The sequence below is a fragment of the Tachyglossus aculeatus genome, chromosome 2 (genome assembly GCF_015852505.1).
Source record: "Tachyglossus aculeatus isolate mTacAcu1 chromosome 2, mTacAcu1.pri, whole genome shotgun sequence".
Lineage (NCBI taxonomy): Eukaryota > Metazoa > Chordata > Mammalia > Monotremata > Tachyglossidae > Tachyglossus > Tachyglossus aculeatus.
Window position 1 is genome coordinate 40905750 of NC_052067.1, and position 23545 is coordinate 40929294.

Consider the following 23545-nt stretch of genomic DNA (forward strand, 5'->3'; position numbering starts at 1 on the left):
GAATCTACCCTAGTTCTTAGTACAGTGCTTGGTGCGTAGTAAGTGCTCCAGAAATATCTAAATCATTATTTTGATAAAATATTTATGATATTTTTATATATATTAGTGTGATGCCCTATTTGAATACAGTAGAACCTTTCAATAGGGGTTTCTATTGTACCTGGAACCCTACAGAGAAATCGAATATCCTTTCAGAGACCTCCTATGCAACAAAAGTCCACCCAAATCAATCCCTTCATTTTTGGAATTTAGAATGCCTACTATATATATATGTGTATATACACACACACACATATATATATATATATATATATATACACATATACTATATATATATACATATACTATATATATATACATATACTATATATATATATATATATTATTATTTTTTTTTTTTGGAAGGGGGGCAGGAGGATGTACTAGAATAGCCCTAGACTTCAATGGGCAAAGTTATAATTTTTATTCCCCTTGGAGAATTTTAAATATTCGTTCTCCATTTCACATCACCATGTAATTTGTAACTTTTTTTGAGTGCCATTTCCTCTTGTTTGGCACTAAGGTCCAGGAGTTCAAGATATTGGACTCTTTCCTCGTGTCTTTCTTGCAGTGATCGTCAGAAGGCTAAGTTCCTGGAGACTGGCATTCCAGGTCAGTCAATAGCAGAGCGTTGCACCAAGGACATGGAAGAATGCAAAAGGGATAAAAGAGAAACAGTTTGGTCTCTTGGATAGAGCACAAGCCTGGGAGTAAGAAGAACCTGGCTTCCAATGCTGGCTCCACCACTTAACTGTTGTGTGACCTTAAACAAGACACTTAACTTCTCCATGCCTCAGTTACCTCATCTGTAAAATGGGGATTAAGACTGTAAATGCTGTGTGGGACAGGGACCGTGTCCAAACCAATTATCTTGGATCTACCCCAGGGCTTAGTACAGTGCCAGGCACAGAGTAAGCACTTAACAAATACCATATAAAAAAAACAACAGAAAAATATGGTTTCATTCCCTTAAAGAACTCACAGTCTATCAGGGTCTTCTTTGTATATTTGTATAGGGAATGAACTGGCTAATAATCTCTGAGTTTATCTTTCCATATTGGTTTTATGCCCGGACATCTCAGGCATTCTGCCATCTAAAGTTCTGCCTATTTAATACAACCTAAAAAAATGCATGCATTTAATACAGGCATCTAATGCAACATTAAAAAAATGAAAGGAATCTACACCAACTATTTTCTTTGACTACCATTTATCAGCAAACTACCCAAAGGTTTTCAGGCACAACGTAGGCCTGAAATCTACAGTTAATCAGTAGTATTTATTGAGCACTTACTCTGTGCAGAACACCGTACAAAGTGCTCGTGAGAGTACCAAAGACATGCCTTCAAGGAGCTTACGCTCTAGTGTGGGAGATGGGTCATAAAATGAATTAAAGTTTGGGGGAAGCAATTGATTTTAAAGATAGGTGCGTCAGCACTTGGGGGGGAAAAGCATAGAGGAGGGACTTTAATGGCTGTTGTTCTGAGGACCAGGATGAGAGGGAGGATGGGATGGGCTGCTTCTACCCTACCTGCGAGCAGTCATTTCTTACATGAGCCAGTGACTATACTTCACTTGCTCTTCCCTATTGATGATGGTTAATGTGATTTTTCCCTGATAGTCCCTGTGCAAACACCACACAGATAGAAACCTCCATTCCCAAACTTCCGCTTGACAGATTTAAGGGCAGTTTAAATAGGCCGATTTAGGGTAGCTCTCAGAGTTTACCAAGAGCGAGAAATAGCCTGCCATAATTGTAAACAGTGTTCCCCTTTCTTCTAACCAAAGTGCACTTCAGAATTAAAAGTGCCCATCTCACGGGCATTGCTTCTGTTTTCTTCACTCCTGCAAGTCCATTCATTTGTTCAATCAATCGTATTTACTGTGTACAATATAACAACAAACAGACACATTCCCTGCCCACAATGAGCTCACAAACTGGGGGCAGGGGGGAGAGAGAGACATTAAAATACATAAATTAATAAATTACAGATATACATATGTGCTGTGGAGATGGGAGGGAGGATGAATGAAGGGAGCGAGTCAGGGTGATGCAGTAGGGAGTGGGAGAAGAGAAGAGGAGGGTTTAATCAAGGAAGTCTTCCTGGGGGATAAGGCTTTGAAGTGGGGGAGAGCAATTATCTGTCTGATATGAGGAGGAAAAGCGTTCCAGGCCAGAGGTAGGATGTGGGTGAGAGGTTGGCACTGAGATATTCAAAATCAAGGTACATTGAGAAGGTTAGCATTAGAGGAATGAAGTGCGTGCCCCCTCCTACCTCACCTCCCTTCTTTCCTTCTACAGCCCAGCCCGCACCCTCCGCTACTCTGCCGCTAACCTCCTCACTGTGCCTCATTCTTGCCTGTCCAGCCATCGACCCCCGGCCAACATCCTCCCCCTGGCCTGGAATGCCCTCCCTCGCCACATCCATGTCTACCTGTATATATGTATACCTGTATATATGTATATATGTTTGTACATATTTGTTACTCTATTTATTTATTTATTTATTTTACTTGTACATATCCCTTTTATACTGTGAGCCCACTGTTGGGTAGGGACTGTCTCTATGTGTTGCCAATTTGTATTTCCCAAGCGCTTAGTACAGTGCTCTGCACATAGTAAGCGCTCAATAAATACGATTGATGATGTGTGGGCTGGGTTGTTTTTAGGAGAGAAGCAAGGTGAGGTAGGAGGGGGCAAGGGGTGATTGACTGCTTTAAAGCCGATGGTGAGGAGTTTTTGTTTGATGCAGAGGTGGATAGGCAATCACTGAAGGTTCTTGAGGAATGAACGATGATCCATAAACTGGAATACGATTGCACTGAGAGAACTTTTTGAAGAGACTGCACACTTTAGAGGCAGTGGCAGTATTTATTCAGCGTTTGCTATGTGCAGAGAGCTACCCTAAGTGCTGGGAAAGAATATACCCACAGGAATTAGATGTGGTACTTTAATATATATCCATTTTATCCTGTTCCGTTTGAGTGATGCCTAGTCTTTTGCAAGCAAGGCATGCTTGTGAAGGATTGGAAGCAACCTGTGTTTTAAATAGCTCCTGTTTTCGCTCGGCCTGTCTGTGGGCATTATGTGGGAAGTCAGTGTGGGAGAGAGTGAGGCTTCATGCTGGCTCTGTTTTTTAGACATATTGGGGTTCTCCATTAAGTATTTGTGTGGTCTCACCTAGGACCAGTGGGAGAAGCGAAGCAGCATGGCCTAGTGGAAAGAGCACGGGACTGTGAGCCAGAGGACCTGGGTTCTAATCCTGGCTCTGCTACTTGTCTGCTGTTTGATCTTGGGCAAGTCACTTCATTTCTCTGGGCCTCAGTTACCTCTGGAAAATGGGGATTCATACTGTAGAACCTGATGTGGGACAGGGACTATGTCCAACCCGATTTGCTTGTATTCCCCTCCAGTGCTCACTACAGTGCCTGGCACATAGTAAGCACTTAACAAATACCATTATTATTATTACTGGCTGCTCTGTGACCTTGGGAAAGTCACTTCACTACTTCTCTGAGCCTCAGTTCCCTCATCTGTAAAATGTAAGACTGTGAGCCCCACGTGGGACAGGGACTATGTCCAACCTGATTAGTTTATATCTACCCTAGCTCTTGGTATTGAGCCTGACATATATTAAGCGCTTAACAAATGACTTAAAAACAATGGTGAAGGAAGGGAGAGGGGGAGGAGATCACTTCGACTCTACCAGGGGTTGTAAAGAGGAGCCAGTACTGGACGAGATTAATCCCAGAAGTCCAAGACTGGTCCGTGATAATCCTCAACCTGGGAGCTGTGCTAGTGCCCAGGGTGACCTGGGCATCAGAAATACCCAGGTTTGTTGTTCATTCTTTCAATCGTATTTATTAAGCGCTTTCTGTGGATAAAGCACTGTATTAACCACTTGTGACAGTACAATATAACAGAATTAGCTTAAATCTCCATTTAACTGAGGCACAGAGATGCTAAGTGGCTTGCCCAAGGTCACACAGCAGACAAGTGGAGGAGCTTGGATTAGAACCCAGGTTCTAAGGGCTCCCAGGCCCAATCTCTTTCCACCCAGCCATGCTACTTCTGAGGGAGCATAGAATGTGATTACCAATTCTATTCAATCAATCCATGTATTTATTGAGTGTTTACTCTGTGCAGAACACTTTACAAAGCACTTTGGAGAGTATAATACAATAAAGTTGGTAGAAAGGATCCCTGCCCTCAAGGACCTTACAGCCTAGAAAGGGAGACAAATAAAATAAATTACAGGTAGGGGAAGCAGCAAAATAGAAAGGCAAGTGCATTAATACAGTGGTGCTGGGGATAGTGGTGGCAATAATAATAATAATGGCATTTGTTAAACACTTACTACATGCAAAGCACTGTTCTAAGCGCTGAGGGGGGGATACAAGGTGATCAGGTTATCCCATGTGAGACTCACAGTCTTCATCCCCATTTTACAGCTGAGGTAACTGAGGCTCAGAGAAGTGAAGTGACTTGCCCAAGGTCACACAGCAGACATGTGGCAGAGCCAGGATTAGAACCCATGACCTCTGAATCCCAAGCCCGGTCCCTTTCCACTGAGCCACACTGCTTCTCTGCTTAAGCACGCTGCTTCTGGTACATATAAGATGCTTAAAGTGTTCAGGCTCAAGTGCAAAGGTGAGAGTCAGAGAAACAGCATGGCTCAATGGAAAGAGCACGGGCTTTGGAGTCAGAGGTCATGGGTTCAAATCCCAGCTCTGCCACCCATCAGCTTTGTGACTTTGGGCAAGTCACTGCACTTCTCTATGCCTCAGTTACCTCATCTGTAAAATGGGGATCGAGACTGCGAGCCCCACGTAGGACAATCTGATCACCTTGTAACCTCCCCAGCTCTTAAAACAGTGTTTTGCACATAGTAAGCACTTAATAAATGCATCATTATTATTATATAGAGGAGAAGGTGAATAGGACAGAAAAATGAGAGGTATTGTATTGCACTCCCCCAAGACTTAAGTACAGAGCTCTCTGCACACAGTAAGCACTCAATAAATACCATGATAGATTGACTGTTCAAGTAAGCACTCAGTAAATACCATGATTGATTGACTGATTGTTCTTTTTGCCTTCATCTCCTCAGCCCCCCCTGTATTTTGTGATAGGCCTGAATGATTCATTCACTCCCTCCATTCTGTTTCAGGAACACTACTTGGGCTATTTTGTACTTTGGCCTCCCTGGGAACTGCATTTCTGCTCAGCCCCAAAGGTTCCAACTTTCCAATTGAGGGAGTCAAAATGGTGGGTGAGAGCAACGAGAATGAAGAACTGAGCCCCGTGTGGGACAAGTAACCCAAATTACTTGTATCCAGCCCGGCACTTAGTACAGTACCTGTCACATAGTAAGCGCTTAACAAATACCACAATTATTATTATTACTATTACCTGATCCGGGGTCCTACTGTCCCTGCTCCCGAAACTCTCCAGTCTTTGTTGTGACCAATGATGAGTCAGGCTAAGATTAAGGTTCATCTCCTGCTCCCTCAGAAGTCCCAAAGTGGAAATTCATGAAGATAATGGCTCTAGACAATGGTTTCCATTAGTACTTGGAATTGACATAGTCCCCCCACCACCTCCCTGGGTTTAAAAAGATAGTGCCCCATCTGGAAGAAATTGTACACCTAAAACTATTTCCTTAGTCCACCTCTAAGCATTCCAACTTAGCTCCTTCTTTAAATTTGCATTGTGGGTGAAAATTCCACCTCCTGTGAATAATCTTGAGCCAGACTTTCATAAAGGAAAATACAGCAACTTTCCTTCTGGAACTTTATCATGGCCAAGGGCAGGCACGGCTCAGAAGGGCTAACAGTAAATCAACTGAATTCTTTTCCAGCCTGATAATTTGGCCATCTTTTGCTGATTCTCTCTTAGATTAATCAGTGTATTTTTAAGCCAAGGGTGTAATAATGCAACCAAAAATACTTATTCTCTAAATATCAGCACTCTGCAGATTTGCACAGGGCTGCTTTCTATTTCTGTGGCTTTTCGGACTCAGAAATTGGGCATTCTGCTTTTGGTGCATGTGTTTTAAAATTTGCAAAAGTTCTTCCCATACTATCTTTATCACTGACAATTATTTATTGAGTTCTTTGTGCAAATGCACATTCCGGAGGCTAGAGAAACAGAGTGGCCTAGTGGATATAGCATCAGAAGGATCTGGGTTTTAATCTCAGCTCTGCCACTTGTTTTCTGTGTGACCTTGGGCAAATCACTTAGGTCTCTGTGACACGATTATATCACCTGTAAAATGGGGACTAAGACTGAGCCCCAGGTGAGACAGGAATTGTGCCTGTCTACTTGTTTTGTTGCCTGTCTACTTGTTTTGTTGTCTTTCTCCCTCCTCTAAGACTGCGAGCCAGTTATTGGGTAGGGATTGTCTCTATTTGTTGCTGAATTGTACTTCCCAAGAGCTTAGTACAGTGCTCTGTGCTCCAGCACTTAGAACAGTGCTTTGCACATAGTAAGCACTTAACAAATACCATCATCATTATTATTATCAATAAATACAATTAAATTAATGAATAATCAGTTTGTATCTACCTCAGCTCCTAGTACAGTGTCTGACACATACTTAGTGCTTAACAAGTACCATAAAAAAGTCTTAAAATTTTAGAATGTGAAACCTGTGTGGGAGAGGGTCTGTGTCTGATCTTATTGTTTTGTATCTACCTCAACGTTTAGGGCAGTGCTTGGCACATAGAAAGCATTTGCTTTGCACATAGTAAGCGCTTAACAAATGCGATTATTATTATTTAAATAAGCACCATAATTTCATCCCATGTCCTACTTGGAAGCAGTGGTGTGGACTAACTGACTCTCTGCAGAGAGAACGGTGTGGCTTGTGGGCCACTGTAAGAGTGAGCAAAGAGGAAGCTCTTTAGCCTCCTTCTGCCCACCGTCCTCATTCTCTGAAAACTCCTGTTTACTGCAGTGATTTAGGTTTGGGCCTAGAAAACCACTGAGTGAAGAAGGAAGCGTCAGGGTTCTGGGAAATCTTATACCTAGGTGGACATCTGTCTACAACTGACTACTACTAGTCGAGGGGGGAGTGTGGGAGACTGAGGTGTTAACATCCTGTAACTGTGGCACCTCGGGTTATTAACTGTCGCCTACATATGGCTGCTCTTCTGCTTCTTGACCTCTCAACTGGGTTGTCCCCTCTCCATCAGGACTCCACTTATTGCCAGAAGTTTCCCTGCAGATGACTTAAACGGGAGAAGTCTACACTCAAGCTATCAATTGATGCCATTTATGGGGCATTTATCATTTGCAGAGCACCATACTAAGCACTTTTTCTTGGTATTTGTTAAGCTCTTACTAGGTGCCGGGCACTGTTCTAAGAGCTAGGGTAGATACAAGGTAATCAGGTTGCACACAGTCCATGTTCTACATAGGGCTCAGTCATATCCCCCCATTTTACAAATGAGGTAACTGAGGTACAGAGAAAGTAAAGTGACTTGCCCAAGGTCACACAACAGACAGCTGGCTGAGTTGGGACTAGAACTCCGGTCTTTCTGACTATTGGGCCCACACTATTAGACTGTGAGCCCACTTTTAGACTGTGAGCCCACTGTTGGGTAGGGACTGTCTCTACATGTTGCCACCTTGTACTTCCCAAGCACTTAGTACAGTGCTCTGCACACAGTAAGCACTCAATAAATACGATTGATTGATATTGGGCCCGTGCTTTAACCACTACACAGGCCACACTGCTTCCCCACACTTGGGAGAAGGCTTGATGGCTTGTCGTTTTTCTTACTGAACAACTTCCCTTAAAATCTTCCACCTACCCCTGCACTGAATGTCATAAATCGAAACCTACTCCGTGTGATGAATTGTCTGGCTGCCTAATGCCAAATCAATCAATAATTATTCAATAGTTTCCTGCATGAAGAGGGACGTTTTAAAAATCGGCCAAAGACGTTCTGAGTTTTCCTATTACCAACCTTTAGGAATAAATGGAGGAAGAATAATGGTCAGAATAATTGCCAAAAAAAAGATTAACCCAAAGAGGAGGCATTAGAATCTGCTCTTTTCCTTCAATCTAGGTTCAGTTATGAAGGAACTTCTCTGCACTTCCTTGGAGGTTGGTATATCAATGCCGTTATTATTATTATTATTCGGGTTCAAATATCTTTTCACTTCAAGAAAGAATATCCCCCAGCTAATAATGATAGTAGTAATTGTTAAGTGCTTACTGTGTTTCCAGTACTGTTCTAAGCCCTGGGGAAGATACAAGATAATCAAGTCATGCAGTCGCTATCGCACACAGGGCTCACAATCTCAGTAGAAGAGAGAACAGGAATGGAGCCTCCATTTTACAAATGAGGTCTCTGAGGCCCAGGGAAGTTAAATGACAGCCGGCAGGATTAGAACCCAGGTCCCTGACACCCAAGCCCTTACTCTTTCCACGCTGCTCCTGCTACCAGCTGGGTCAGAGTGAGACCTTCTGAGTTATTTTGTGCCCTTAGATGGGAGGGTTTTCCTCAGCTTTCTACATTTGGATCACACGGTAAAACCTGGTCTTGTCTGGAAGAACAAAGCACAGAATCTCAGAAAAGACTGTTTTTTTGCAACCTAAATCCCTTCAGGGTGGTGGCACAGTAAAATTTTCATGTTGCACCTTATTTGTAGCCCTATGCTAGTTTAATGTTTTAGTTTAGTTCTATTTAAGAGCCTGATGACTCTCCACCCATGTAGGCTGAGAGGGTACTATTTAATTGGTTGTACAACTTGCTTTGTACAATATTAATTCAATAACTCACTGTAAGAAAAGTTCACCCCTAACACTGGTATGGATTTTTAAAATGTTTTTTAATATTTAAGTGCTTACTACGTGCAATGTTCTGTACTAAGTGCTGGGATAGATACAAGCTTGGACACAGTCCATGTTCCACATGGGGTTTACAGTCTTAGTCCCCATTTTACAGATTAGGTGACTGAGGCCCAGAGAATTTAAGTGACTTGCCCAAGGTCACACACCAGACAGGAGGCAGAGCTGGGATTAAGTCCCAAGTCCTCTGATTCCCAGCCCCCTGCTCTTTCCACGGGTCAAAACTGCTTCTTCCAGAGATGGTGCTGACAACTGACTAGATTTAAATTATAAATGAAGCTGAATACACTAAGGAAAATACATACGGGATTATCTTCTTCATATCTCCATCTTTCCAGCATCCCAGTTTCAGCCAATGTCCAGGATGAACCTCAGGGGGTTCCCTAGAACCTTATGGCACCCCAATTTAGAATAGGTGAAAACGGATCAAACAATCAGTCAAATGTATTTATTGAGCGCTTACTGTGTGCAGAACACTGAACTAAGTGCTTGGCAGAGTATGATATAACAGACTCGGTAAATATGTTCCCTGCCCACAAGGAACTTACAGTTTAGAGACAAACATGAATGCAAATAAATGAATTATGAATATGGATCCACCCTTTAGACTAGAAGCTCACTGTGGGCAAGAAATAAGTCTACCCACCCTATTGCATTGGGTTTTCCCAAGCACTCAGTACAGCGCTCTGGAACAGTCAGTGTTTAACTACCATTGATTCATTTTTTTCTTAATCTCAGGCAATGTTACACACTTGCCCATTTCAAATGATTTCTACGTGTCAAGTCTCGAGACTGTAAGCTTGTTGTCCACAGGGCATGTGTCTACCAGCTTGGTTCTTCTTATCTGCTCCCCAGTGCTTAGAACAGTGCTCTGCACAGAGTAAGTGCTCAATAAATGCCATTAGATTGACCTGTATATATGTATATATGTTTGTACATATTTGTTACTCTATTTATTTTACTTGTACATATCCATTCTATTTATTTTATTTTGTTAGTATGTTTGGTTTTGTTCTCTGTCTCCCCCTTTTAGACTGTGAGCCCACTGGTGGGTAGGGACTGTCTCTATATGTTGCCAGCTTGTACTTCCCAAGCGCTTAGTACAGTGCTCTGCACACAGTAAGTGCTCAATAAATGCGACTGATGATGATGATGATGATGATGATCCGAACCTACCACCCCTGCACTTCTACTTAGCCTGTGATCCTGGTTTGGGCCAGGGACTGTGACTGACCAGATAAAGTTATATCTCCCCCAGCACACAGGACAGTGCTTGAGACATAGTTAGTGCTTAACAAATACCATTCATTCATTTAATCATATTTATTGAACGCTTACTATGTGCAGAGCACTGTAGTAAGCATTTGGGAAGTACAAATCGACGACATATAGAGATGGTCCCTACCCAACAACGGGCTCACAGTCTAGAAGGGGGAGACAGATAACAAAACAAGTAGACAGGTGTCAATACCATCAGAATAGATAGAATTGTAGCTATATACAAATTATTAATAAAATAAATATAGTAAATACGTACAAATAAAATAGAGTAATATATATATACAAGTGCTGTGGGGAGGGGAAGGTGGTAGAGCGGGGGGGGGGGGGTGACAGGGAACGAACTAAAGAACTAACTGAATAAATTAATCCTGTTTTCCTTTTCCCAAAATGATGATCAGCATCTGTTATTGGACAAATAGCAACACTCTAGGACTGTGATGGGTATGGTGGATTTGACAGGATCTCTGAGAAAGACTGTTTTGCTTTGTGAGACTTTTCTCACAGGATTTGTCTGAGTACCTTTTAAGTTGCCAGAAAATGAAGCATTATTAATCCAACATTGTGTTATACCAACATATGGTTGGGAATGAATATGGTTAATTTTCTTAAGGAGAAATTCCCAAACCTCTTTTTTTTGGGTATTTTTACGTGCTTACATATGTCAAAGATTGTTCTCACCGCTGAAGTAGGACAAGTTAAGTCGGACACAGACCCTGTACCACATAGGGCTCATAGTCCACGTACCTGCTGTGTGAACTTGGGCAACTCACTTAATTTCTCTGTGTCTCAGTTCCCTCATTTGCAAATTGTAGACTCAATACCTGTTCTCCCTCTTACTTAAACCATGAGCCCCTTGTGGGTCCTGATTATCTTGAATCTATCTCAGTACTTAGTACAGTGGACAGCGCATAGTAAGCTCTTAACAAATACTACAATTATAATTATTATTCAGAATGTTGAAAGAAACAGCACATGGCCAAGTTCTGCCTTTCTCTGTGGAGATTCTGCTTATAGTAGGTGGTTCATTTTCCTTCCCAGAAAGTTAAAATTTACCCTGCTTTTGGCCTTTAGGATTGAAGAAAATGGTGCCGACAGATGCATTTTGGGATGCTAGGCTGGAGCACTGAAATTCTAGTTCTTGCTTCAAGGTTAGAAATTCTGGTGAAATTGGAAGTATTTGCCAGAGACTGTGTAAAAATGGAAAAAGCACAGGCCTTCTAGTCAGAAGACTTGGGTTCCCATCTCAGCTCTGCCACTTGCCTGCTTGTGTGACCTTGGACAAGACACTCAACTTCTCTGTGCTTCAGTTTCTTCATCTGTAAAATACTTGCTCTCCCTCCTACTTAAACTGTGAAGCCCATGTGGGACAAGGACCATGTCCAACCTGATTATCTTGTACCTATGCTAGAGTTTAGTAGAGTGATTGATATATTTATTCAGTCATATTTATTGAGCACTTACTGTGGGCAGAGCACTGTACTAGGCATATAGTAAGGGTTTAACATATACCGTGGTTATTTTCAATGTCCTTACCCAGTTCTCTTCTGACCATCTCAGGAACCAAGAGAGTCTTCTCTCTATGTGATCTCTGGGCTTAGAAATGTTTTCTTGGGCATTGCATTAGGTATCATTTCAGATGCCTTGGTCTATTCTGCTGACACTCTGCTACCAGTAAACTTTTTAAGTTTTAAGATGCAAAAACTCTTTTCAGTCTCCTGGAATTCTGTGGTACATTCATTTTCCACAGTGGTTTTATGAAAAGCTGAAGGAGTGAATGCATCCACAGAAGGTAAATGATTTATTCTCCCCCCACTAACAGCACAGAGTATCTCTTCCTCTGCCCAACTTACTTATAACATCAAACTCCGACAATAATCCTATTGAGAAAAATGTTTTTGTTGTAATGAAAAAAGATAAAAACCTAGACTATATCTAGCATTAAATCTTCCCATTTAAATGTGTTATTTTTCTTTGACTAGTCAACCAGAAAGATTTTTAGACAACCATAAAAATGAATTGTGTCTGCTCAAGTTTGAAGCCTAAGTGATTTCTAAACAAGCTGTTAGGAAAGAAAGTTTCAGTGGCACAAAGCTCTCAGATTTAATAGGCTTATTTTATCATTATTAATACTGTTTCCTTTGAACACTGAGTAACGAAGTCTCCACGATAACCACAGCAAAGTTGAGTGTTGCGTGGAATTCAACTGGATGTGGGGAAATGAGTGTTTTCCACACCCACCCCCTCAAAGGACCTTCCTTTGGTTCGTCTCAGCCAGTACCCTGGAAAAAATAAATCTGTGGTATTTATTGGGCACTTACTTTGTGCACAACACTGTACTAAGGACTTGGGACAATACAGGACAGATAAGTAGTAAACATGATTGCTGCTCTCAAAACTCATCCTGCTCCATGCACTTAACTGCAAATTAACCTTCCTTTTTTTATGGTATTTGTTAAGCACTTATCATGTGCCAGGCACTGTTCTAAGTGCTGGGGTAAATACAAGGTGATCAGGTTGGATAGAGTCCATATCCCATATGGGGCTCACAGTTTTAATCTTCATTTTACAGATGAGGTAACTGAGGCTCAGAGAAGTTAAGTGACTTGGTCAAGGTCACACAGCAGAAAAATCCATCAATCGCATTTTTGGAGGGCCTACTGTGCACAGAGCACTGTACTAAGTGCTTGAGGGAGTGCCACCCGATGATATAACAGACACAATCCCTGCCCACAACGAGTTTACAATCTAGAGGTGGAGATAGATGGTGAAAATATATTCATAAGTGCTCTGGGACTCGAGTGTGGGCAGTGAAGAGTAAAGAGAGCGAGTGAGGGCAACACAGAAGGGAGTGGGAAATGAGGAAATAGGGCCTCGGACAGGGAAGACCTCTTGGAGGAGATGTGCCTTCAATAAGGCTTTGAAGGTGGGAAGAGTAATTGTCTGTCATATGAAAAGAGAGGGCATTCCAGGCCAGAAGAAGGATGTGGGTGAGAGATTGGTGATGAGTTAGACATACAGTGAATAGCGAACCAGGACAGGACTTTGTCAGTGAAGCCGAAGTTGGATAATGTTTCCAGGAGAAGGGTTTGGTTGATAATATCAAAGGCAGCTGAGAAGTAGAGAAGGAGTAGGGTGGAGAAGTAGAGTGGAATAGGGGTTGTTGGATTTGGCAAGGAGAAGATCACTGGTCATTTTAGAGAGGGCAGTTTCTGTGGAGTGAAGGGAATGGAAGCCAGATTGGAGGGTGTCAAGGAGAGAATTGGAGGAGAGGAACTTGAGATAGCGGATGTAAACAACTCCTCACTCAAGGAGTTTGGAGAGGAATGGTAGGAAAGAGATCTGTGGATGATTGATTGGAGTGAGCTGTGGGGTAAAGAGAGGGTTTTTTAAGATAGGAGAGACATGAGCATGTTTGAAAGCAATGAGGAAGAAGACATTGGAGAGCAAGCAGTTGAAGATGGAAGTCAGGGAGAGAAGAAAGGAGAGATCAAATGTTTTTCATGTTGCACTTTATTTGTAGCCCTATGCTAGTTTAATGTTTTAGTTTAGTTCTATTTAAGAGCCTGATGACTCTCCACCCATGTAGGCTGAGAGGGTACTATTTAATTGGTTGTACAACTTGCTTTGTACAATATTAATTCAATAACTCACCGTAAGAAAAGTTCACCCCTAACACTGGTGTGGATTTTAAAAATGTTTTTTAATATTTAAGTGCTTACTACGTGCCATGTTCTGTACTAAGTGCTGGGATAGATACAAGCTTGGACACAGTCCATGTTCCACATGGGGTTTACAGTCTTAGTCCCCATTTTACAGATTAGGTGACTGAGGCCCAGAGAATTTAAGTGACTTGCCCAAGGTCACACACCAGACAGGAGGCAGAGCTGGGATTAAGTCCCAAGTCCTCTGATTCCCAGCCCCCTGCTCTTTCCACTGGGCAAAACTGCTTCTTCCAGAGATGGTGCTGACTTAATTGACTAGATTTAAATTATAAATGAAGCTGAATACACTAAGGAAAATACATAGGGGATTATCTTCTTCATATCTCCATCAATGGTGTGAAGGGATGGGGTCAGATGCACAGGTGGAGGGGGTGGATTTTGAGAGAAGGCAGGAGATCTCTTGAGATACTGCTGGGAAGGATGGGAGAGTTGAAGAAGGAGCTGGAGGGGGGTGGGGTTGGAGAGGATCATGGAAAATTTTAAGAGGATTGTGCCTGATAAATGCAATAGACAAGCAGCAAAGCCTGGATTAGAACATAGGTCCTTCTGACACCTAGACCCATGCTTTATTATCATTATTATTATTATATTTGCTAAGTGCTTACTATGTGCCAAGCACTGTTCTAAGCACTGGGGGAGATACAAGTTAGGTTGGACATAGTCCCTCTCCCACATAGGACTCCCACTCTTTAATCCCCATTTTACAGATGATGTAACTGAGGCCCAGAGAAGTGATTCACCCAAGGTCACCCATCAGATATGTGGCCGAGCGGGGATTAGAACCCATGACCTTCTGACTTGCAGGCCCCTGCTCTATCTACTAGCCCCGGCTCTGCCACTTGCCAGCTGTGTGACGTTGGGCAAGTCACTTAACTTCTCTGTGCCTCAGTTACCTCATCTGTAAAATGGGGATGAAGACTGTAAGCCCCACGTGGGGCAATCTGATCACCTTGTAAGCTCCCCAGCGCTTAGAACAGTGCTTTACACATAGTAAGTGCTTAATAAATGCCATTATTATTATTATTATTATTACTAGCCCATGCTTCTTCTCAATCACCATGTTTTGGTCTCCTGGGGGAATAACACGTAAAGAAATACCTCACTAATGATATCTTCTTCCCTTACTCCATGTTTCCACACTCCTCAAGAACCTCCGGTCGTTCTCCATCCACATCTGCATCGAACAGAATCTCCTTACCACGAAACTGTAGTATATAATGACCTTTTTGACTGTCCATTGAAGTTTGACTGATATTCCTTTATCCTATTAACTAAATGGTATCATCCCAACCCCTGATCTCTCCGCATACTCTGCGATTCTCCAGATGAAAAGACTGAGCTAAAGTTGTCCCATCTTCACCTGGTCTCTAATTCTGTCGTCATCCGTGATCGATCATCTTTCGCTTACCTGGTAGCTGACAGTATTCAAATGTGGCTATTCCACGTTGTTTGGATTCTGCTAGGAAGGTGCAAACATCCTCTTTCAATTTAAATCGCAGCTGATCGTGTGTTCCGATTTTAAATGTCAATTTATTCTTATTCAAAAATGAAATCTTATTCTAATGCTCCACTATTGAAGTATCCTATAACTAGGTGAAAGGGCTGGTCACGTAAGTAGGCGCGAGTGAATGAATATGATTGAATGAATGAATGAGTGGAAGTATTGGTGGAAAGGGGATCCAGGATCTTCCAGCCCCTTCCCCCTGCCCATCCCACTTCACTAAATCTTCCCTTGGTTATCTCTCCATGGCCCTGGATAGTGAATGATCAGAAATTCCCAGGCACGTGCAATAGGTTCTTGTAACACACTCTTTCTCGTTAATATAGTAGCCTATATTTGGAATAGTTTTGCATTTCCCCTTCAGCACTTAGAACAGTGCTTTGCACATAGTAAGCACTTAATAAATGCCATCATTATTCTTATTCCTCTCACTCTACCTTAATTCTGCATGCATTAGAGTGAAAGCAATGGAAAGCAGCATATCCTAGTGGAAAGACCATGGGCCCGGGGGTCAGAGGACCTGGGTTAATTCATTCATTCAGTCGTATTTATTGAGCACTTACTGTGTGCAGAGCACTGTACTAAGTGCTTGGGAAGTATAAGTTGGCAACATATAGAGATGGTCCCTACTCAACAATGGGCTTACAGTCTAGAAGGGGGAGACAGACAATAAAACAAAACATGTAGACAGGTGTCAAAGTCATCAGAACAAATAGAATTAAAGCTGTATGCACATCATTAATAAAACTAATGGAATAGTAAATATGTACAAGTAAAATCGAGTAATAAATCTGTACAAATATATACATATATACACATGTATACATATATATACACAAGTGCTGTGGAGAGGGAAAGGTGGTAGGGTGGGGGGATGGGGAGAAGGAGAGGAAAAAGGGGGCTCAGTCTGGGAAAGCTTCTTGGAGGAGGTGAGCTCTCAGTAGGGCTTTGAAGGGAGGAAGAGAGCTAGCTTGGCGGATGTGTGGAGGGAGGGCATTCCAGGCCAGGGGAAGGACGTGGGCCAGGGGTTGACGGCGGGACAGGCAAGAATAAGTATTTGTTTGCTATATGAACTTGGGCAAGTGGTTTCACTTCTTTATGCCTCAGTTTCCTCATCTGTAAAATATCCCTGCCCTCAAGGAATTTATAATCTAGCTAGGGAGACAGACACCAAAATAAATTGCTGGAAATAGAAGCAACCAAGTATAAAGATATACAGAAATGCTGGGGGTGGTGGTGAGGGCAGGGAGAGTACATAGGCACTTATGCAGTAGGGAGGGAAAGAGAGTGAGGAGATGAGAAATTAGTCATGGAAGGCTTTCTGAAGGAGGTTTAATTTTTGTAGAGTTTAGAAGATGGGGAGAGCAATGTCTGCCGGATGTGAAGGGAGATTAGGGTCCATCCAGGCAGGGCGAAGGAGGTGAGCAGGAGGATATTGAGAGCTCACCTCCTCCAGGAGGCCTTCCCAGACTGAGCCCCTTCCTTCCTCTCCCCCTCGTCCCCCTCTCCATCCCCCCATCTTACCTCCTTCCCTTCCCTACAGCACCTGTATATATGTATATATGTTTGTACATATTTATTACTCTATTTATTTATTTTACTTGTACATATCTATTCTATTTATCTTATTTTGTTAGTATGTTTGGTTTTGTTCTCTGTCTCCCCCTTTTAGACTGTGAGCCCACTGTTGGGTAGGGACTGTCTCTATAGGTTGGCAACTTGTACTTCCCAAGCGCTTAGTACAGTGCTCTGCACACAGTAAGCACTCAATAAATACGATTGATGATGATAATGATGATATTGGTGGGAGAGGTGAGAATGAGGCCAAGGAAGTAGAATGGCATTAGAGAAGCGAAGTGGGCATACAGGGCTGTAGTGGGAGAACAGCGTGGATAGTAGGCGCTTAACAAATACCATCATCATCATAAGTAATCCATTCATTGTCGTATTTGAGAGCTAACTGTGTGCAGAGCACTGTACTAAGCACTTGGGAAGTACAAGTTGGAAACATATAGAGGCGGTCCCTACCCAACAATGGGCTCGCAGTCTAGAAAACCCGTCCCTTGTTCCACCCAAGAGTGGGATTCTTAAAACTTAAAGGTAAAGGCATTTACTGTGGTTCTGTGTGGGATGCACTGTGCTAAGTAGGCCCTTGAGAGAGTATGACAGAAACAAGAGAAATATTCCCTGACATCACGAGCTTCCAGTCTAATGGGGGAAACAGACAAAATATGTGCAGATAGTGGGAACAGGAGGAAGAATGGGGATTAGTTAGAGAGAACAGAAGCAGTGTGGCCTAGTGGGAAGAGCATTGACCTGGCTTCTGAACCCAGATCTGTCACTTGCCTGCTGTGAGACCCAAGACAAGTCACCTAGCTTCTCTGTGCCTCCGTTTCCTCATCTAAAAAATAGGGATCCAATATCTGTTCTCCCCCTTTCACTGGATCCCACTGTGGGATAGTGTCCAATCTAGTTATCTTGTACCTACCTCAGTGCCTGGTACAGTGCCTGGCACATAAAAACAACTTACCAAATTCCACAATTATCATCATTATTATTAGTAATAATGGTGGTATTTGTTATGTGCAAGTAATGGGGAAGATAGCTCATTAAGGGGAGTTTCTAGATGATGTGGAGATGGATGGAAAGCCATTAGAGGTTGTTGAGGAGTGGGTATACTAAAATTAGAAGACATGATCCCCGCTCTCAAGAAACTTACAATCTAGTGGGGTAGAAAGTCACCAAAATCCATTTGAGATGGGAGGAAGAAGGGAGGGGTTTGGTACATGAGCTAGTGATTAAATAATAGGGTAACTAAGATATGCAGTGACTAACCCCCAGAGACCCCAAGAAACAAATCTGAAATGCAAAAAACCACTTAGTCAAAACTGTGAGTCTATGTTGCAAATGTATTTGCAACCTGTTTGTCATCACTTGGAGGGAATAGCAAACAGTACAGTCTTGAAGAGTCTTTTTGAAGATCCTTTATGCAGACACTAACAAGTCTCCTGTGAATTTCCTTGCTGATTCCTGTCCCCCTTTGAGGTCTTTTTGCTTACAAATTCATATTTATGCTGATTTTTCATTTTGCTTTTTCCTCAAAAAGTGTTTATTTTCACTGCTTTAGTAAACCAGGAGAGCTTAATATGGATGCAGTAGAGTTAAAGGGGAAGTTATTTGAGAATTAAAAATAGCTATACACATAGTAACTGGGTAATAAACGTAGGGTTAACACTCGGGCCCCTTATTCTTTTATATACAGAGATGAGAATGATGAAAGAGAAATGGAAATTTTGGTAAGGCAAAAGTGAGTATCCTAAATGTTCCTGGGGGCATTCACTCATTCATTCATTCAATCGTATTTAGTGAGCGCTTACTGTGTGCAGAACACTATACCAAGTGCTTCAACGACAGACTTTGCAATGACGGACTTTGCAACCACAGACTTTGCACAGGGAAATGTTTAAAGGCATTTTAAGGGAAAATCTCCTCTTTGGCAGGAATCTTCCAGGGGGTAAACCCAACTTTAGTCACCGATTTATGGCAAGCCGGCATCATGCCTTGTGTCCGGGATGTAACCTTTAGTGCGATATAGAAGTCGTCTTTTTTTATGGTATGTATTAAACACTTACCATATGCCAGGCACTGTACTAAAGCACTGGGGTAGATATAAGGTTGGATAACCGACAAAGTCGGAGAAGCAGCATGGTTCAGTGGAAAGAGCATGGGCTTTGGAGTCAGATGTCAGGGGTTCAAATTCCAGCTCCGCCAACTGTCAGCTGTGTGACTTTGGGCAAGTCACTTAACTTCTCTGTGCCTGTTACCTCATCTGTAAAATGGGGATTAAAACTGTGAGCACCCCGTGAGACAGCCTGATCACCTTGTAACCTCCCCAGCACTTAGAACAGTGCTTTGCACATAGTAAGTGCTTAATAAATACCATTATTACTATTATTATTATATAGTCTATATCCCACATGGGGCTCACAGTCTTAATTCCGAATTTAAAGATGAGGTAAATGAGGCACAGATAAGTTACATGGCTTTCCTAAAGTTACACAGCAGATAACTGGCAGAGTCCTTCTGACTCCAGGCCTTTGCTCTATGTACTAGTCCGTGTAGACCTTACTCTGAAGGCCTTGTTTTCAGTTTATGCACCTATTGGCTGTGTTTCTGATTTAATTTATAAGCCACATGGCTTAGTGAGAAAGGATGGTTCTCAGAGTAAGGAGACCTGGTGAGAAGCAGTGTGGCTCAGTGGAAAAAGCATGGGCTTTGGAGTCAGAGGTCATGGGTTCAAACCCCGGCTCCGCCACTTTCATTCATTCAATCGTATTTATTGAGCGCTTACTGTGTGCAGAGCACTGTACTAAGCACTTGGGAAGTACAAGTTGGCAACATATAGAGACGGTATATACGTTGGCAACATACCCAACAGCGGGCTCATGGTCTAGAAATAATAATAATGGTATTTATTAAGTGCTTACTATGTGCAAAGCACTGTTCTAAGCCCCAGGGAGGTTACAAGGTGATCAGGTTGCCCCACGTGGGGCTCACAGTCAGCTGTGTGACTTTGGGCAAGTCACTTAACTTCTCAGTGCCTCAGTTACCTCATCTGTAAAATTGGGATTAAGACTGTGAGCCCCCCGCCGTGGGACAACCTGGTTGCCTTGTAACCTCCCTGGCGCTTAGAACAGTGCTTTGCACATAGTAAGCTCTTAATAAATGTCATTATTATTATTATTATTATTATTATTATTTAATCCTGCTCTGCCGCTTACCTGATGTAGGACCTTAGGCAAGCCACTTAATAAATCAAAGTTATTAAGCACCCACTGTGGGCGAAGCATTGTACTAAATGTTTGGGAGACTACAATAAAATGATATAACAGACACAATCCCTGCGCACAAAGATCTTACAGTCTAGAAGGGGAGAACTTTGTGCCTCAGTTTCCTCATCCATAAAATGGGAATTCTTGCTTTTCCTGCCCCTTAGAGGGAACCCCATATAGTTCAAAGATTGTTTATGTAATCTTGGTACAGAGTAAGCACTTAATAAATACCAGAGTTATGACTCGACTTATCTAGCCCCTTTTCCCCTACCTCAGGACCAAATTTAAGTGTACTGGTGTCCCAGAGAGGTGCCACATTGTGGGATTCCTCAAAGTTGGAAAGTCTGGTAAGGGGTGTGTCTGAAGGAGGGATGGAAGAGAGGAAGTCCCTTTTGTCCCTCTTGGAGACAAGTCTTCCCTCTTTCACCTAGCTATAAGTTATTTATTTTTGTAATGTCTCTCCCCATCTAGACTGCAAAGTTCACTGTGGAACGGGGAACATATCTGCCAATTCTATTTTACTGTACTCTCCCGATTGCTCAGTACGGTGTTCTGCATGTAGTAAGCAGTTAATGAATACCACTGAAGATGCTATTTTAAGCAGCTTCTTGTCTTGGCGCCAATCCGAGCACCATGGCAGAAGTAAAACAATTTCAGAAGCAGCTTGGCTCCACACTCAACCCAACTGGGTTGACAGTGGAGGAATAATCTGAGCCTGACCCACTCCAGCTCTGTCTCCCCACCCCAGTGCCACCTCAGAGGGCTTCAGGGATGGCCACAGAATCCAGTTTGGCTGTGCTGAGGTGAGGAGAGGATGGCCGCCTCCTGAGCCAGTCAGAGGGGGCCCATCCCTCCTGAACCAGTAAGATGGTGCCCATCCCTCCAGAACCAGTAAGATGGTACCCATCCCTCCTGAACCAGTAAGATGTTGCTCATCCCTCCTGAACCAGTAAGATGGTGCCCATCCCTCCTGAACCAGTAAGATGGTGCCCATCCCTCCTGAACCAGTAAGATGGTGCTCATCCCTCCTGAACCAATCAGATGGATCCTATACCTCCTGAACTAATCAGATGGTGCCCATTCCTCCTGAGCCAATCAAATGGTGCCCATCCCTCCTGAACCAATCAGATGGATCCCATACCTCACAGCCAATCAGATGGTGCCCATCCCTCCTGAACCAATCAGATGGTACCCATCCCTCCTGAACCAATCAGATGGATCCCATCCCTCCTGAACTAATCAGATGGATCCCATCCCTCCTGAACCAGTCAGATGGTGCCCATCCCTCCCAAACCAATAAGATGATGCCCATCCCTCCTGGACCAATCAGATGGTGCCCATCCCTCCTGAAACAATCAGATGATGTCAATCCCTCCTGGACCAATCAGATGTTGCCCATCCCTCCTGGACCAATCAGATGATGCCTGTCCCTCCTGGACCAATCAGTTGGTGCCCCTCCCTCCTGAGCCAATAAGATGGTGCCCATACCTCCTAAACTAATCAGATGGATCGCATCCCCCTCGAACCAATCAGATGGTGCCCGTCCCTCCCGAACCAATCAGATGGTGCCCCTCCCTCCTGTACCAATCAGATGGCGCCCATCCCCCCTGAACCAATCAGCTGGTCCCCGTCCCTCCTGAGCCAGTAAGATGGATCCCATCCCTCCTGAACCAATCAGTTGGATCCCATCCCTCCTGAACCAATCAGAGAGCACCCATCCCACCCACAGCCTTGACTGCCTCATCTTTCCTTCCCCTTTTAGACGTGAGCCCACTGTTGGGTAGGGACTGTCTCTATATGTTGCCAACTTGTACTACCCAAGCGCTTAGTACAGTGCTCTGCACACAGTAAGCGCTCAATAAATACGATTGATGATGATGATGATGATGCAGAGTGACCTCCGGTCAGCCACTTCACTGCTCTGGGCCTCAGTTTTCTCATCTTTCCTTCCCCTTTTAGACTGTGAGCCCACTGTTGGGTAGGGACTGTCTCTATATGTTGTCAACTTGTACTTCCCAAGTGCTTAGTACAGTGCTCTGCACACAGTAAGTGCTCGATAAATATGATTGATTGATTGATTGACTGCCTGCATCCAGGGCAGCTAAATGTTCCAAATGACTCCCACAAGGCTGCTTCAGAACCCTAGCCCCCTCCTCACTGAGGTCATAAGGATCGAGTGTGAGGGGAGGATTCCAAAGGAGGAGGTGCCCAGCTGAGAGATCTGACTTGGTTTGTATCTCTCGGATAAGGCTTGTGGCATGAAGGTGAACTGGTGAATAAGCTACATAGTCCTCCAGCCTTCGCCTTGGGGTGTCGCTTGAAGAATCCGTAAGTGGGTCCCGTAGACAGACAAAATACGAGGTGAAAAGAGAAAGAAAAATGTTTTTAAGACGGGATTTGGGAAATCTTTCCATCAGTTTAATCTATCAGTGGCATTGATTAAGCTCTTACTCTTCGCAGACCGCCGTACTAAGCTCTTTGCAGACCACTGTACTAAGCCACTGGGAGAGTCACGTAGAGTTAGGCATGATCCTTTCCTCTCGAGGAGCTTGCAAGTCTATCAGGGAAGATGCACAAAAAGAAATTACCGGGAGGAGAAGCAGGGTGGCCTAGTGGAAAGAGTTAGAGGACCAGGGTTCTAATCCCAGCTCTATCGCTTGTCTGCTGTGTGAACTCAGGCAAGTTATTTCACTTCTCTGTTCTTCAGTTACCTCATCTGTAAAATGGAGATTAAAGCAGCAAGCCCCATGTTGGACATGGACTGATTGTCTAGAATCTATCCCAGTGCTTAATATATTGCCTGGCACATAGTAAGTGCTTAACAAATACCATTAAGAAGAAAAGGTAGAGGAAGCCACCTAGTATGAAGATATGTATCACCAAAGGAAGACACTGTTTTTAATTCTTTTTGAGTTTATTGCTACCCTTGCCTTCTTTAGTCAAAAGACTTGGCCAGGAACAGGATTATCTAGGGTTTAAGGAGAGTAATTAAGGAGGTCAAAAATAAGAGTGGCCAGGCCAACAAGAGTTTGGGATAGCTTGTTGCCACCTCCTTCTTTGCAGGAAGTTCTCAGTGTAGCAATGTAGCCACTTGGGTTCAAAAGACACTCTGGTTAATTTCCTCCCAGTCTTTTCGCCCCTAAAGGGCAATAACCTATCGTGGGGCAATTCATTCTCATTGACATGTCTAGGTAAAACTAGCAGGGTTGATTCAGGGGCTCTGGAGACCCTTGAATTTAATCAATCAATCGTATTTATTGAGCGCTTACTGTGTGCAGAGAGATGGTTCCTAATGCCAGTATTTCCTAC

General features: G+C 43.1%; 1 protein-coding gene across 3 annotated transcripts in view; it reads left to right on the forward strand.

The window, feature by feature from the left end:
- The window catches only part of LOC119921378 (lysozyme-like protein 1), a 65508-nt gene that overhangs the window by 36555 nt on the left and 5408 nt on the right, over positions 1 to 23545 (forward strand). Inside the window, exon 1 of one of the 3 annotated variants that reach the window (XM_038741638.1) lies at positions 22452 to 22597. The exons of 1 other annotated variant lie outside the window; for it this stretch is intronic. The gene's annotated coding sequence lies outside the window, so the exon portion shown is untranslated. Of the gene's footprint in view, positions 1 to 22451; positions 22598 to 23545 lie in introns of those variants that run through there. One more of the 3 variants, XM_038741635.1, reaches the window with a different exon arrangement.